This window comes from Crinia signifera, chromosome 5 (assembly GCF_055691185.1).
Source record: "Crinia signifera chromosome 5, ASM5569118v1, whole genome shotgun sequence".
NCBI classification, from domain to species: domain Eukaryota; kingdom Metazoa; phylum Chordata; class Amphibia; order Anura; family Myobatrachidae; genus Crinia; species Crinia signifera.
The window spans coordinates 205924014-205937641 of record NC_139221.1 but is presented as its reverse complement, the minus strand read 5'-3'; the positions used below and the strand labels follow the sequence as shown (position 1 = coordinate 205937641).

Here is a 13628-nt window from a genome sequence, read left to right as displayed (position 1 = left end):
AAGGTTGTAGGGTAGGATTGATTGTCGTGTTCTCAACAGTGACAGAGATTGGTAACTTCTATAGTTTGGTGGAAATATAATTTATTCTGTTTTCAAATTATTCAGTTTGAGATGCTGATATGACATCCAAGATAAAACGGCAGAAAGGCATTCAGTGACATGGCCCAATGGAGATGGTCTGGGGAGGATAGGTAGATTTATGTATCATCTACATACAGGTTATACTGAAATCCAAAACACCTGATTAGTTTGCCAAGAGATGTGGTACAGATTGAGAAAAGCAGAGGATCCAAGTCTGAGCCCTCAGGTACAATTAATAGAGGTAGAGGAAATGAAGGCTAGCATGCAGGTAATAACTTTGTAATCTGATAGGGGGAAATAAGTGTTAGTAAATTCAGAGACTAAGCATACAAGAGTAAAGTGAAAACAAGATCAAGGCAGTTGCCCTCCCTGGGCCAGATGTACTAAGCTTCAAAAGTGATAAAATGAAAAGTGATAAACCACTAGCCAATCATCTCTTAACTGCCATACTCCATGCTGTGTTTGAAAAATGATAGGTAGGAGCTGATTGGTTGGTGGTTTTTCACTCTCCATTTTATCACTTTTCAAGGCTTAGTACATCTCACCCCCTATGAGTAGAGGAGTCAGTCCATTGGGAGAGGCCAAGAGAGGAAGTTAGAGATAGTTGTTTGGAGGTATGATATGAGCACATTATAGGCTGTCAATAGCAATGTTGGAATCCCCCATGATGATCAGAAGTGAGGGATCCAGGCAGAATATCTTCCAGGTGTTTGTGTTGGTCAGGTGGGCGATAGATACTGTAGCTGCAATACACAGTGAGAAAGGAAAGAATGATCTTCAAATTATGTAAATGTGAGTGATGGAACCTGTGGAAAAACTGTGTATGTGAAGGATAGGGATAGTTGTATTCCAACCCTTTACTTCTGCAGACCATGTCTGATAGTGTGTACGCACGGTCCGATTTCCTTTCCGATGTTGACGATATAGTCAACATCGGATCGGCATCGGAATCGGATGCAGATCGCAAGGGTTTTAACCCTTCCGATCCCGATGAGCGTTCACGTATCGGAAGCCAGAAAGTCTTGGCTGCCTTGTCTATATAGTGCAGATCTGCACTATATAGTCAAGATTGGATGCAAATCGGATGTGCCTTAAGATCTCATCCACGATCCTATCTGATCGGATCGTGGATAGGATCTTAAGGCAGATCTGACTGTGTGTACACACCATGAGTGTTTGAGTCATGTATCTATTATAGCCACCAGGTTGAAGTTGTTGGATATGAAGAGGTCATGAATGGATATTAATTTGTTGCCACTTTAGTGATTTGGAGTGTGAAGGAATGTATTTTATGTTTATGAGGTTAGCTGGGTCAATATATGTTGCGGCGTGTTTGGTGTCTGTGGTCCCAGGTTTGTGAAGTGTTACCAGCTAATATAAGTAGAATATAGAGAGAGATAAGTGCAGCTGTAGGAGGTTTGTAAATGTTTTTTTTAGGACAACAGGTTGTGGATGTTATTGTCAATGTAGTGAGATGAGTACAGAGCTCATGAGTGTTTATAATAGGGTGATGTATAACTGAGGCAGCAATGCAGGGCCAGATTAATAGTGGGGCAAATGGAGCTGCAGCTCCAGGCCTACACAAAAAAATAGGCCCATCATCATGAAAAGAAAATGATCAGACAGACAAAGCTGGCCACATAATTTTGTGTATTAAAATTGCATTTCTATTTTACACATTTATGCATTTTTTGTTACTTTTATATATGAAGGGTGAATTTTAGGTGTATAGTGTATGGGTTCTACATGCTTACATGGCATTGCCTTCACCTCCTCCACTTCTCATAATAGGCCCATCAACATTTTCAGCTCCAGGCCAATTAGGCCCTTAATCCCTGCAGCAATGTGTATAGTGGGGTGAGTTCCAGAGTGAATAAAGGATGTGATTGATTTAAAGAGATATCATGAAGAGAGATGCAGAGGAGTCATTTGTGGTACATATTGTATTAGAAGTTGAACCATATATTTAGGCTTGATGCTGTAGCAAACAATCCTAGTATGGCAGACTGGATGGGCCAAGTGGTTCTTATTTGCCGTCAAATTCTCTGTTTCTATTACTTTAATTAACTAGGCATCACTGACTGAAATTTCAAACACAGGTATTTATAAATTGCAGTGCAAATTCTGGCTGCTTTATTTCTGCACTGCAATTTAGCTTCAGTTTGAACATGCTGCATCCAAACCTAAGAAAGATTTTGCTTTTGTGTTCCTTACTGAACCATTTTCTAGTTGCTGTTCTGAACATTATATATATATATATACTGTATATATATACACATATATATCTGCACATGCGCAATATGGGTCTTGCGATTGCAGTCCCGAACAGCAAATGCCTCTGCCTGATTGACAGGCAGAGGTATTTGCGGGGTGGGCCTGGGTCAGCCAGCATTTAAGAAAATTTTGGGGTGTTGCCCCCATTTTGTGTGGCCAGGCCAAAGACTGTGCGATGAGGTGCATTTTCCTTGGCCTTACAACCTGGCATGCAGTCTGCAAGCCTGAGTAAGGTTAGACATACGCAGACTGCATTCACAGAGCGACACCGTGATCAATGATTGCAATGTTCCTCTGAACTGCGATCACATTACATTTTGATGCGATTGCAAATGCAGGCAGGGGGTAGTATGAATCTCCTCCTGCATATGCATTACTTCAGGATCATAAGTTTATGAGATGCAATTCTTATTGAAATATGCCCATTGTTTCAAAGCAATAGAGACACAAAATGACACAAAGTGAGAGTTTATGGATGAGTTCTTGCCATTGGTGCATCTATAATGGATGCAGGGTGTGCAGTGCACATTGCCACTGGGTCCAGGAGGGCTCAACTTGCACAGCCTGCACCAATGTTTAAATATCTACTTCTCTGCTCATGGGGCCCTCCACCTACACTGCCCATACACCTACAGATTTATTTTCAGATCTGGCTGGTTGGAACAAAATTCTGGCAATGGATGAGAGCAAATGACAGTTGACCATTTGCTTGGAAATGCTGGAAAACTGCCAAACTGTCATTCAGATATTACCAGGTGTTTGTTCCAACCAGCCAGATCTGAAGATAAATCTGTAGGTGTATGGTCACCTTTATTAAACCGACCTTGGCTCTTGAAACATCCTTTTTCCAACTGCCATCTAGATTTCAAACACAGAAATTGTGAAAGATACCCAAAGATGGTGCAAAACTGCCTAAAACTGTGGTGGTAACAGCACACTACAATACTGGGGCTTCAAGCATAAAAAGTTTCCCATACACGCTGCGACAGCAGCGTGCAATGCTACGCATTATCGGGCAGATCGCATCACATGTGTTTTGCAGGCGATGTGATCCACGGGCCGTACAAAATGTATGTGCAGCACATAATGTTTGTACTGTGCGATGCGATGCCCGTGGGAGTGAGCATCGCATTGTGATGAATTGCGCACTGCTTTCGCAGCATGTATGGGGACCTTTAGAAACAAATGACATTGACCTATAATTCAATAGAAGCCTTCACTAAATCTAAATCCCACAAAGACTTGCATGTCTGATCATTTTGCGTACTTTCTGTTTTATCCGCATGGCTTAATGTGTATTGGCAAGATGGATAAAAGCTAATTGGAAAAAGCCATAGGTCATCTATATGGTAAATGTAGGCATTGGTTCACATTGGCAAACCCTTGACACTTGCAGAAAAAAAACCAGATATCCATACTGAAATGCGTGGCCATGAGCATGGTCCTCAACGTAATTGAGATGATGACCATGAACGTCTCTAGCATGAAGTATTTTGATTGCACTCTTATTCCTAGAAGTCCTAATGAGTAGAACAATCTGGAATGCTTACTCTGATTATTAAGGCTATAAATATGTCAGAACTCTCTAACCATTTTTTGTTTTGTACTTTTTTTGGGGTGGCCAGTATGGAGATAGCTCAAGATGGACACAGATGATGATACATTTTTATTACTTTACATTTTTCCTTTAATTTTATATTTTTGGTTCCTTTTCATTCACTATTTTTGGATGGTGATAACCTTATCATACAATTACTACTCCACTTTTTATCAATAATTTTAATCCACTTATGAAAGTATTTTGCACAAGCTAGTATCTACCATTTATTTATATTCGGTATTCATCAGTCTATTAGTGAGGATGACCTTGGCCTAATTGATATAAGTCTGGTTTCCAACAATATCCCCAAAATGGAGAACAATTGAGGCTATCATCAACAAAGGCATCAAAAGAGGCAACTGGAAAGTGTGATCAAGGGGAGAAGTCAGTCTCTACAGTTTGAAAAAAAAGATCTAATAGTTTGGTGGAAAAAAATCACCCAAAACATAAAACATAAAAAAGACTTTAAGGTTTTTCACCAAAACACCAAATCCGTCAGGCTGGTATGACTATCATAGAACATTCTTTTTTTCCTGCAACTCATGAAGATTAATATACTGTATAAGGAAAATACATTTTGAATTTAAATTCTGTGAAGCCTGCATTGTATATAACTATATCACCAGTGGTGTAACAATAGCCCCGCTGCCCCTGCGGTGGTGGGGAGGTGTTGTATAAGTGTGGGCACTGGGGGGCTGTGGGGCTATTGTAAAGCTACTGAGGTAAGACACGCTGGACACGGAGGGGAGGGGCATGGGTGGCAATTTATCGGCGGGGGGCACTTATATTATAGCTACGCCACTGTATATATCTAACAATTTACAATAATATAGTATATTTTAATATGCAATTGTCTTTACATTGGTAAGACCACACTTGGAATATTGTGTTCAGTTCTGGGCACTGCACCTTAAAAAAGACATAAATGAATTGGAACAGATACAGAGAAGGGCGACTAAGCTAGTAAAAGGTCTCGAATCATTAGAATACAAAGATAAGTTAACCAGGCTGTATATGTTTACACTGGAGAAATGGAGGTTGAGAGGTGATATGATTAGTATGCTCAAACACAGGATTGGGAATCATATGGAACATGGAGATGATTGTTCACTAACAGGCCTACACTTAGGACATGCGGGCATGTACTGAGGCTCAAGGAAAAGATATTCTGTAGTGAATTATGGAAGAGGATTCTACACCACTAGAGCAGTAAAATTCTGGAAATAATTTCTGGTGGGGGTGATTGCAGCAACTATTGTTAATAAATTTAAATCAAAATGATACAAATTGTCCACTAAGGGAATCCTATAGATATGACTTACTGTACTCAAGTCATTAGTTACAAGTTAGATACAGTTGGTTGAACTTGATGGACTAACATCTTTTTTCAGCCTTAATTACTATGTTACTATGGGCCTTATTTTGGTTCACTCTTTCTGACAAATTTCTTCTTAGATGGACAAAACCATGGGCACTGCAGGTGAGGCAGATGTAACTTGTGCAGAGAGAATTAGATTTGGGTGGGGTTTTACTTCAAAGTGAGATCTATATTGCAGTGTAAAAATAAAGCAGCCAGTATTTACCCTGCACAGAAACAAAATAACTCACCCAAATCTAATTCTCTCTGCACATTTTACATCTGTCCCCCTGCAGTGCACATGGTTTTGTCCATCTAAGAAGGATTTTGTCAGAAAGAGTGAACTAAAATAAGGCCCTATGTTACTATGTCTTATAGTCTACATATTGTTGCATAGCTTACTGCAATATACAGTATCTAGGAAACCAAAATTGTTAATGTTACATTATGATTTTTTTTTTAAAGGTTCGTGAAGTTGCAAAATCAACACAACTGACCAGCTGTACATGTCAACATTTTTGTATGAATATATATTGTAACTTAATGTACATTTGTTATAAATCAGCATAGAATACTCAAGAGCTAACATTCACCTGTCTTATTTTTTAATGAAAAATTATATATATATATATATAGTTGCAATTTGAAAGGCACTCAAACGTAGAACAACACCAGCCCAGGTGCACAGCATCAATCTGGGAAACACCCAGGAAGATATAAGGCAATGTACCAGTGGCACTCACGGGACTTCTCTCAAAGTAAAAAATGACACAGTGGGTCAGCAGAAACAATGGCAACGTTTCGAGCTTTATTGCTCATCCTCAGGCTCAGGAGCCTGAGGACGAGCAATAAAACTTGAAACATTGCCATTGTTTCTGCCGACCCACTATTTCATTTTTTACTTTGAGAGAAGTCCCGTGAGTGCCACTGGTACATTGCTATATATATATATATATATATATATATATAGGAAACCAGATGACCCAGCACTCCAATATATCCAAAGTAATGGCCCAGGTGCCTTCACGTGTGCCTGCAGCACAAATACAGCAAATCCAACCAGAGGGAGAGCGGCACTCAGAGGGACTTTTCAATCATAAAGAAATACACGATACAGCGTGCAAATCAAGTCTTATCGACGTTTCGGTTTATTAACCTTTTTCAAGATACACAAGAATATAGTGAACACTCACCTTATATCCCCACCGTGCACCGGGACCCGCGCTGCTGGTTTCCGGGATCATCTGCATCACCAAGGGGCGACCTGCGTTCCACAACGCTCACTGATGACGTCACCAGACGTGTGACGCGCGGCTCCCCGCTCCCAGCCTCCAGCAGTACGGTTGCCCGGCAACCTAAACATACAAACAATAATTAAAATACGGCGAAAAACATGAAAAGCAATGGCAAACAAAACAAAATATGTACATAGGCATGAGATAGCAGTGATAACAGGCATAACTGTAGATGTATATAAACGGGGGGATCATACAATGTCCGCACCGCACTAAGAAAAATAAGGTAATAATGTTTGCCTATGTCAGAGCAACTAACCATGCCAGTGTGAAACCTTCCACAAAGTAAACATTATAACAAGAGGAGCATATCGCGGTCACCATATGAGCTCAAAACATAATGTTACAGGACATCCTCATAGATACACTGAACAATGAGTACATCAAAACAAAAAAAACAAAAAAGAAAAAATGCCCTAACTAACGGGCACATGACTCCTACAAATGCATCAAAGGATCACAGGTTACAGGAACCTATTGCAATAAACAAGTTCAGAGGTCAAAGGTATAAGAGGGGAAAAACAGTCATGAACATATATACATCAAAATTATAAGAAGCAAGTGAGTGGAAGATTCTCATTTAAACCTTCGGGTGCTACCGTTCTGAGTTTGAAAATCCACCTTGCTTCGTGTTGGAGCAGAATTCTAGCCCTATCACCACCCCTTAGGGATTTAGGGATCTGCTCTATAATTTTATAACGCACTGTGGACAAACCATGTCCATTTTCCCTGAAATGGCGAGCCACTGGCTGTTCCATTTCATCCTTTTTGCCACTCAAGGATTGGCGGATTGACATGCGATGCATCGCCATCCTTTCTTTAAACTGCCTTGTGGTCTTCCCTACATAGAAAAGACCACAAGGACAGCGAATGAAGTAGACCACGTATGTGGAACTACACCCAAGGACCTGTCTGATCGGTATCTTAGTCCCTGTATGGGGATGATTGAAGGAATTACCAGTTTCCATGTAGCTACAGCAGGCACAACCGGTGCATCTATAGCAACCGGGCTTTTTCGTCATAAAATTGGTGGGCTGAGGGGGTTTGAAACCAGTGATATCATTGTGGACTAGCCAATCTTTAAGGTTGCGATTTCTAGAGTAACTCGGCATGATGGAATATTCTTTAAATGATTTAAGTTGTTTATCCGATGTTACCATGGGCCAGAGCTCTTTGATTTTGTTCTTGACAGCGCCACTATTGGCGTGAAATTTCTGTACAAAGGCTAGTTTTTTAGAGGTCTGGGATTTGGACTTGGATTTAAGGGCCTCTGTCCTCGGAATCCCCAACACTTTTTGTTTGGCTTTCAAAAGATCCTCTAGGTGATAGCCCCTTCTCAGGAATTGGTCAATCATGGTATCAATTTCCCTGTCAGTATCCTGCATGTTGTCGCAAATGCGATGTGCGCGAAGGAATTGCGAAAAAGGCAATCCCTTCTTGGTGGAAACAGGGTGTGAGCTATTAAAATGCAATATGGTGTTTCTATCAGTCTCTTTTTTATAGAGACTGGTATGCAGGCCCTGATTCTGGATGGAAATACTGACATCAAGAAAATTGACCCGTGATTGACTGATATTATAAGTGAACCTGATAGGGGTGTCCAATGAATTGATGTTACTCATGAGATCATGGATCTCTACTCCTGACCCACCCAAAGCAGTAGCAGATCATCAATATACCTGACGAAAAATAAAATTTTCTGTGCCGTAGCTGGATCCGCGAAAAACATCTGCTGCTCTATGTCGAACATAAATGTGTTCGCGAATGCCGGCGCTACACATGACCCCATGGCACATCCTTGTAATTGGATGTACCATTTGCCATCAAATAAAAAGTAATTCCGCTTGAGGGTTAACTCAAGCAGATTCAGAAAAAAAATCGATATTAGGACCCTTGTACATCTCATGGCTGGTCAGCAATCTGCGGGCAGCCTGCACACCAGCATCATGGGGGATACTGGTGTACAGGCTTACCACATCAAGCGTGCACAGCCAACAATTGGGTGGCAATGCTGCAAAGGCCTGCAACCTGGTGATCAATGTAGTGGTGTCTTTCAGATAAGTCCCCTGTGTCTGCACCACAGGTTGAAAGAATGAGTCCAGGTACTGTGATACCGTATAATAGATGGAGTCTCTGGCTGCTATAATTGGACGTCCTGGCGGTACACAAGAGTCCTTATGCAGTTTGGGCAATGTATAAAGCACAGGTGCCTTTGGATTGGCATTGAACAGAGCTCTCCGAGTTCTATCAGAAATGATGTTTTCCTGGACTGCTTGACATAATAAAGTGTCCAATTCTTTATTGAAGGTGGTAGTCGGGTCTCCTTGTAGCAGACGATATACCTCAGGGTCACCTAGTTGTCGGTAAATTTCAGAGCGGTATTGGGCAATGTCCTGGATGACAATGCCCCCGCCCTTGTCCGCCGAACGAATAATAATAGATTGGTCTTCACTCAGATCTCGTAAGGTGTGTAGATCTTTTTGGGAAAAGTTACCATAGGTTTGGGGGGAAAGGGACAAGAGACATCCTTGTTCCTCAACCATTCTGGTAAAGCATTTAAGAGAGGCCTCTTATACCTTTGACCTCTGAACTTGTTTATTGCAATAGGTTCCTGTAACCTGTGATCCTTTGATGCATTTGTAGGAGTCATGTGCCCGTTAGTTAGGGCATTTTTTCTTTTTTCTTTTTTTTGTTTTGATGTACTCATTGTTCAGTGTATCTATGAGGATGTCCTGTAACATTATGTTTTGAGCTCATATGGTGACCGCGATATGCTCCTCTTGTTATAATGTTTACTTTGTGGAAGGTTTCACACCGGCATGGTTAGTTGCTCTGACATAGGCAAACATTATTACCTTATTTTTCTTAGTGCGGTGCGGACATTGTATGATCCCCCCGTTTATATACATCTACAGTTATGCCTGTTATCACTGCTATCTCATGCCTATGTACATATTTTGTTTTGTTTGCCATTGCTTTTCATGTTTTTCGCCGTATTTTAATTATTGTTTGTATGTTTAGGTTGCCGGGCAACCGTACTGCTGGAGGCTGGGAGCGGGGAGCCGCGCGTCACACGTCTGGTGACGTCATCAGTGAGCGTTGTGGAACGCAGGTCGCCCCTTGGTGATGCAGATGATCCCGGAAACCAGCAGCGCGGGTCCCGGTGCACGGTGGGGATATAAGGTGAGTGTTCACTATATTCTTGTGTATCTTGAAAAAGGTTAATAAACCGAAACGTCGATAAGACTTGATTTGCACGCTGTATCGTGTATTTCTTTATGATTGAAAAGTCCCTCTGAGTGCCGCTCTCCCTCTGGTTGGATTTGCTATATATATATATATATATATATATATATATATATATATATATATATATATATATATATATATATATATATATATATTAATATATATATACACATAGACAAGAGTAAGAACCGGCACAGCAGGACTTGAGTGTAGCCAGTATGGGTACAGTGCCCCGGTGCCAATGATGGGGACCTTGCAGCCCCTTGTAGATATGAATTGAAGAAAAGGGCACTCAGGGACTCTTAAACGGTGAAAAGTGGACTGCTTTATTCAGTCATATAACGCCTACGTTTCGGGGTCTCCCCCTTCGTCAGGACAGGTTACACCATTTACCTGTCCTGACGAAGGGGGAGACCCCGAAACGTAAGCATTATATGACTGAATAAAGCAGTCCACTTTTCACCATTTAAGAGTCCCTGAGTGCCCTTTTCTTCAATTCATATATATATATATATATATACAGACTCCGCGTGGTGGCACTCCATAAAAAACGTCTTCACACCGCAGGTAACGACAACGTTTCGAGGTTTTTATTTAACACCTCTTCATCAGGTCACACAAAGAAATAACATACCATAGCCACATTTATACTTACAGACCATCAGTGCACGCCTCCATGTTCCGGTGCTCCCGCCGGCTGTGTCCGTCCCCGTCATCAACGTGCGTCGTACCACGTCACTACGCACGGACGTAGACCCGGCACACACGCAGGGCGGCGTCCGTCACCATGGAGACCTAAAGTAAATAATTAAAAGCGCTTAGATACATAAATCGTGAACACCACAAAAAATACAAATATGCTAAAAACAGATGCAGACATGTCTATTGCTGAGCAACAAGACAGGGTCCATTAAACAACATTATTAGAAAAAATGCTGAATATGCAATCATTAGGTAAACTATCATGTTATTAAAGCATACTTTTTAGAATCCTCTCAAAACTTATTGAGGTATGTTGTTAGGACACAGAGCCCAAACAGTATCAGGGGCTTGATATAAAACAATCTCATATGTTCTAAATCAAATGCCCTGGACACATATAAGAAAACAACTGACAAGACCATGGTTTACAAGCAATACCCTATTACCATAATTATGATGTTAGTAAACGCAGGCCCAGTTGCTCATTAAGACCACGGGGAGCCATAGTCCCCAGGCGATATATACAACTGGTCTCGCGCTGCAGCAACTTCAATGATCTGTCACCCCTTCTGATTGAAGGGGGTATATGATCAATCAAAATATACCGAAGTGACGAGACATTGTGACCAGCCTGCAGAAAGTGTCTTGCCACAGGCTGGTCACTTGACCCACTCTCAAGTGCACTTTTAATCGAATGTCGATGCCCTGTTACCAGAGAGGTCGAAATGTTTTCGACTGGGTGGTCCGGACGGACATAACAGGGTTAACCAGCAGCCAGACCCATACTGAAAATTTCCTCTCAAAAAAGATGGGCTGCTTCAAATGCCTCAATTGCATCACTTGTAGATCAATGGTGGCCTCCTCGTCCTTTAACCATCCGTCCTCAGGTAAAAAATTTGATATCCACCATAGGATAACGTGCACGACCAAGTACGTGATTTACCTCCTGACATGTCCCTGTGGACGTAGTTATGTCGGGAAAACAGACCGCACATTGCGGGAGAGGATGGCCACCCATCGACATTCGATTAAAAGTGCACTTGAGAGTGGGTCAAGTGACCAGCCTGTGGCAAGACACTTTCTGCAGGCTGGTCACAATGTCTCGTCACTTCGGTATATTTTGATTGATCATATACGCCCTTCAATCAGAAGGGGTGACAGATCATTGAAGTTGCTGCAGCGCGAGACCAGTTGGATATATCGCCTGGGGACTATGGCTCCCCGTGGTCTTAATGAGCAACTGGGCCTGCGTTGCTATCTATAATCGTTTACTAACATCATAATTATGGTAATAGGGTATTGCTTGTAAACCATGGTCTTGTCAGTTGTTTTCTTATATGTGTCCAGGGCATTTGATTTAGAACATATGAGATTGTTTTACAGTATATCAAGCCCCTGATACTGTTTGGGCTCTGTGTCCTAACAACATACCTCAATAAGTTTTGAGAGGATTCTAAAAAGTATGCTTTAATAACATGATAGTTTACCTAATGATTGCATATTCAGCATTTTTTCTAATAATGTTGTTTAATGGACCCTGTCTTGTTGCTCAGCAATAGACATGTCTGCATCTGTTTTTAGCATATTTGTATTTTTTGTGGTGTTCACGATTTATGTATCTAAGCGCTTTTATTTATTTACTTTAGGTCTCCATGGTGACGGACGCCGCCCTGTGTGTGTGCCGGGTCTACGTCCGTGCGTAGTGACGTGGTACGACGCACGTTGATGACGGGGACGGACACAGCCGGCGGGAGCACCGGAACATGGAGGCGTGCACTGATGGTCTGTAAGTATAAATGTGGCTATGGTATGTTATTTCTTTGTGTGACCTGATGAAGAGGTGTTAAATAAAAACCTCGAAACGTTGTCGTTACCTGCGGTGTGAAGACGTTTTTTATGGAGTGCCACCACGCGGAGTCTGTATTGTAAGGTCATCCAAGTGACCTGGGCAGGCACCCTTCAAAAGTATCCAGGGCTAAGGGAGTGCTACTCCAAAGTGGTGTATATATATATATATATATATATATATATATATATATATATCCCCGCAATATGCCGGCACTCCAATTATTGTATCAGCCAGGTTAGGTGCACTTGGAAAGAATACCAAACAGTCCAGAAAGAAGGCACTACAACATGGTTTTTTTAAAGCAGCATCGGTGTACTAAAGGTGTATTAGTGCGTCCCTGGGACTGCTGCAGAAGGCTTCGGCTTTGGTTGTTTCCAAGAGTTCAGGGCTGCGCAGCTTGCTCGGGTGTTCAGGCGCTCAGTTGTTCAGGCGCTCAGTTGTTCAGGCGCCCAAACACAGAAACGTCCAAGTGCTCCTGAGCAGCCGCGAACTCGCATGGAGACAGGGGAGTGCTTGGTGGTGTCGGGGAGGGATCAGTGGAGAGGGAGTGCCTGGTGTATGGCGGGGGGGTTGCTGCTAGAAGTTTGCGCACCACTGGAGGCACCACTGGCGTGCACCTACATATCGTGGAATGCCTAAAAAAATTTTGGGACAGCCCGCTGCGTCAGCATAACTGAGCCCGAAAACAATTCTGGCATTTAACCAAAGCGGTTAACTTGAATTGCTCAGAGCTAAATTAATTTGCCTTATAGACATCATTTTGTATCTATTATCGTAACAGTCACATTCAGACATATAAGATGCACTATGATATTTTAAAGAATGCTGGCAGATATATGTAATGCAAGTGAGATCACGATAGTACATATTTCGATACATAAGTTCCCATCTGAGTGATACCACTTAAGGCCCTAATTTAAAAATATAATACCAGGCAATGTTTTCTCAAAATAAAAAAAAATAATCACCAAGTGTTATTGGTCCTTAAAAGGGTGACAGGGAGAGACAATGGGTAACAGGGGTATATGCATAATGCCCTGCATGGTGCGAATAACAGGGGACATGTACCTTCGTGAAGACATGAACACTGGACGAAATGTAATAGGGTGTGAGAATTTAGAACGTGAAAGATTTTGGGAGAGTTTTCCCATTTTTTTTAAAGCAGCAATCAGTTACATGGCAAAATCAACCTGTTTTTTCAGTGTAAGTGATTGCCTCATT

General features: G+C 41.7%; 1 protein-coding gene across 3 annotated transcripts in view; it reads right to left on the bottom strand.

Annotated features, from left to right (window-relative positions):
• NPSR1 (neuropeptide S receptor 1) overlaps nt 1-13628 on the bottom strand; it is a 271339-nt gene that overhangs the window by 13098 nt on the left and 244613 nt on the right. The gene's annotated exons all lie outside the window — the stretch shown is intronic.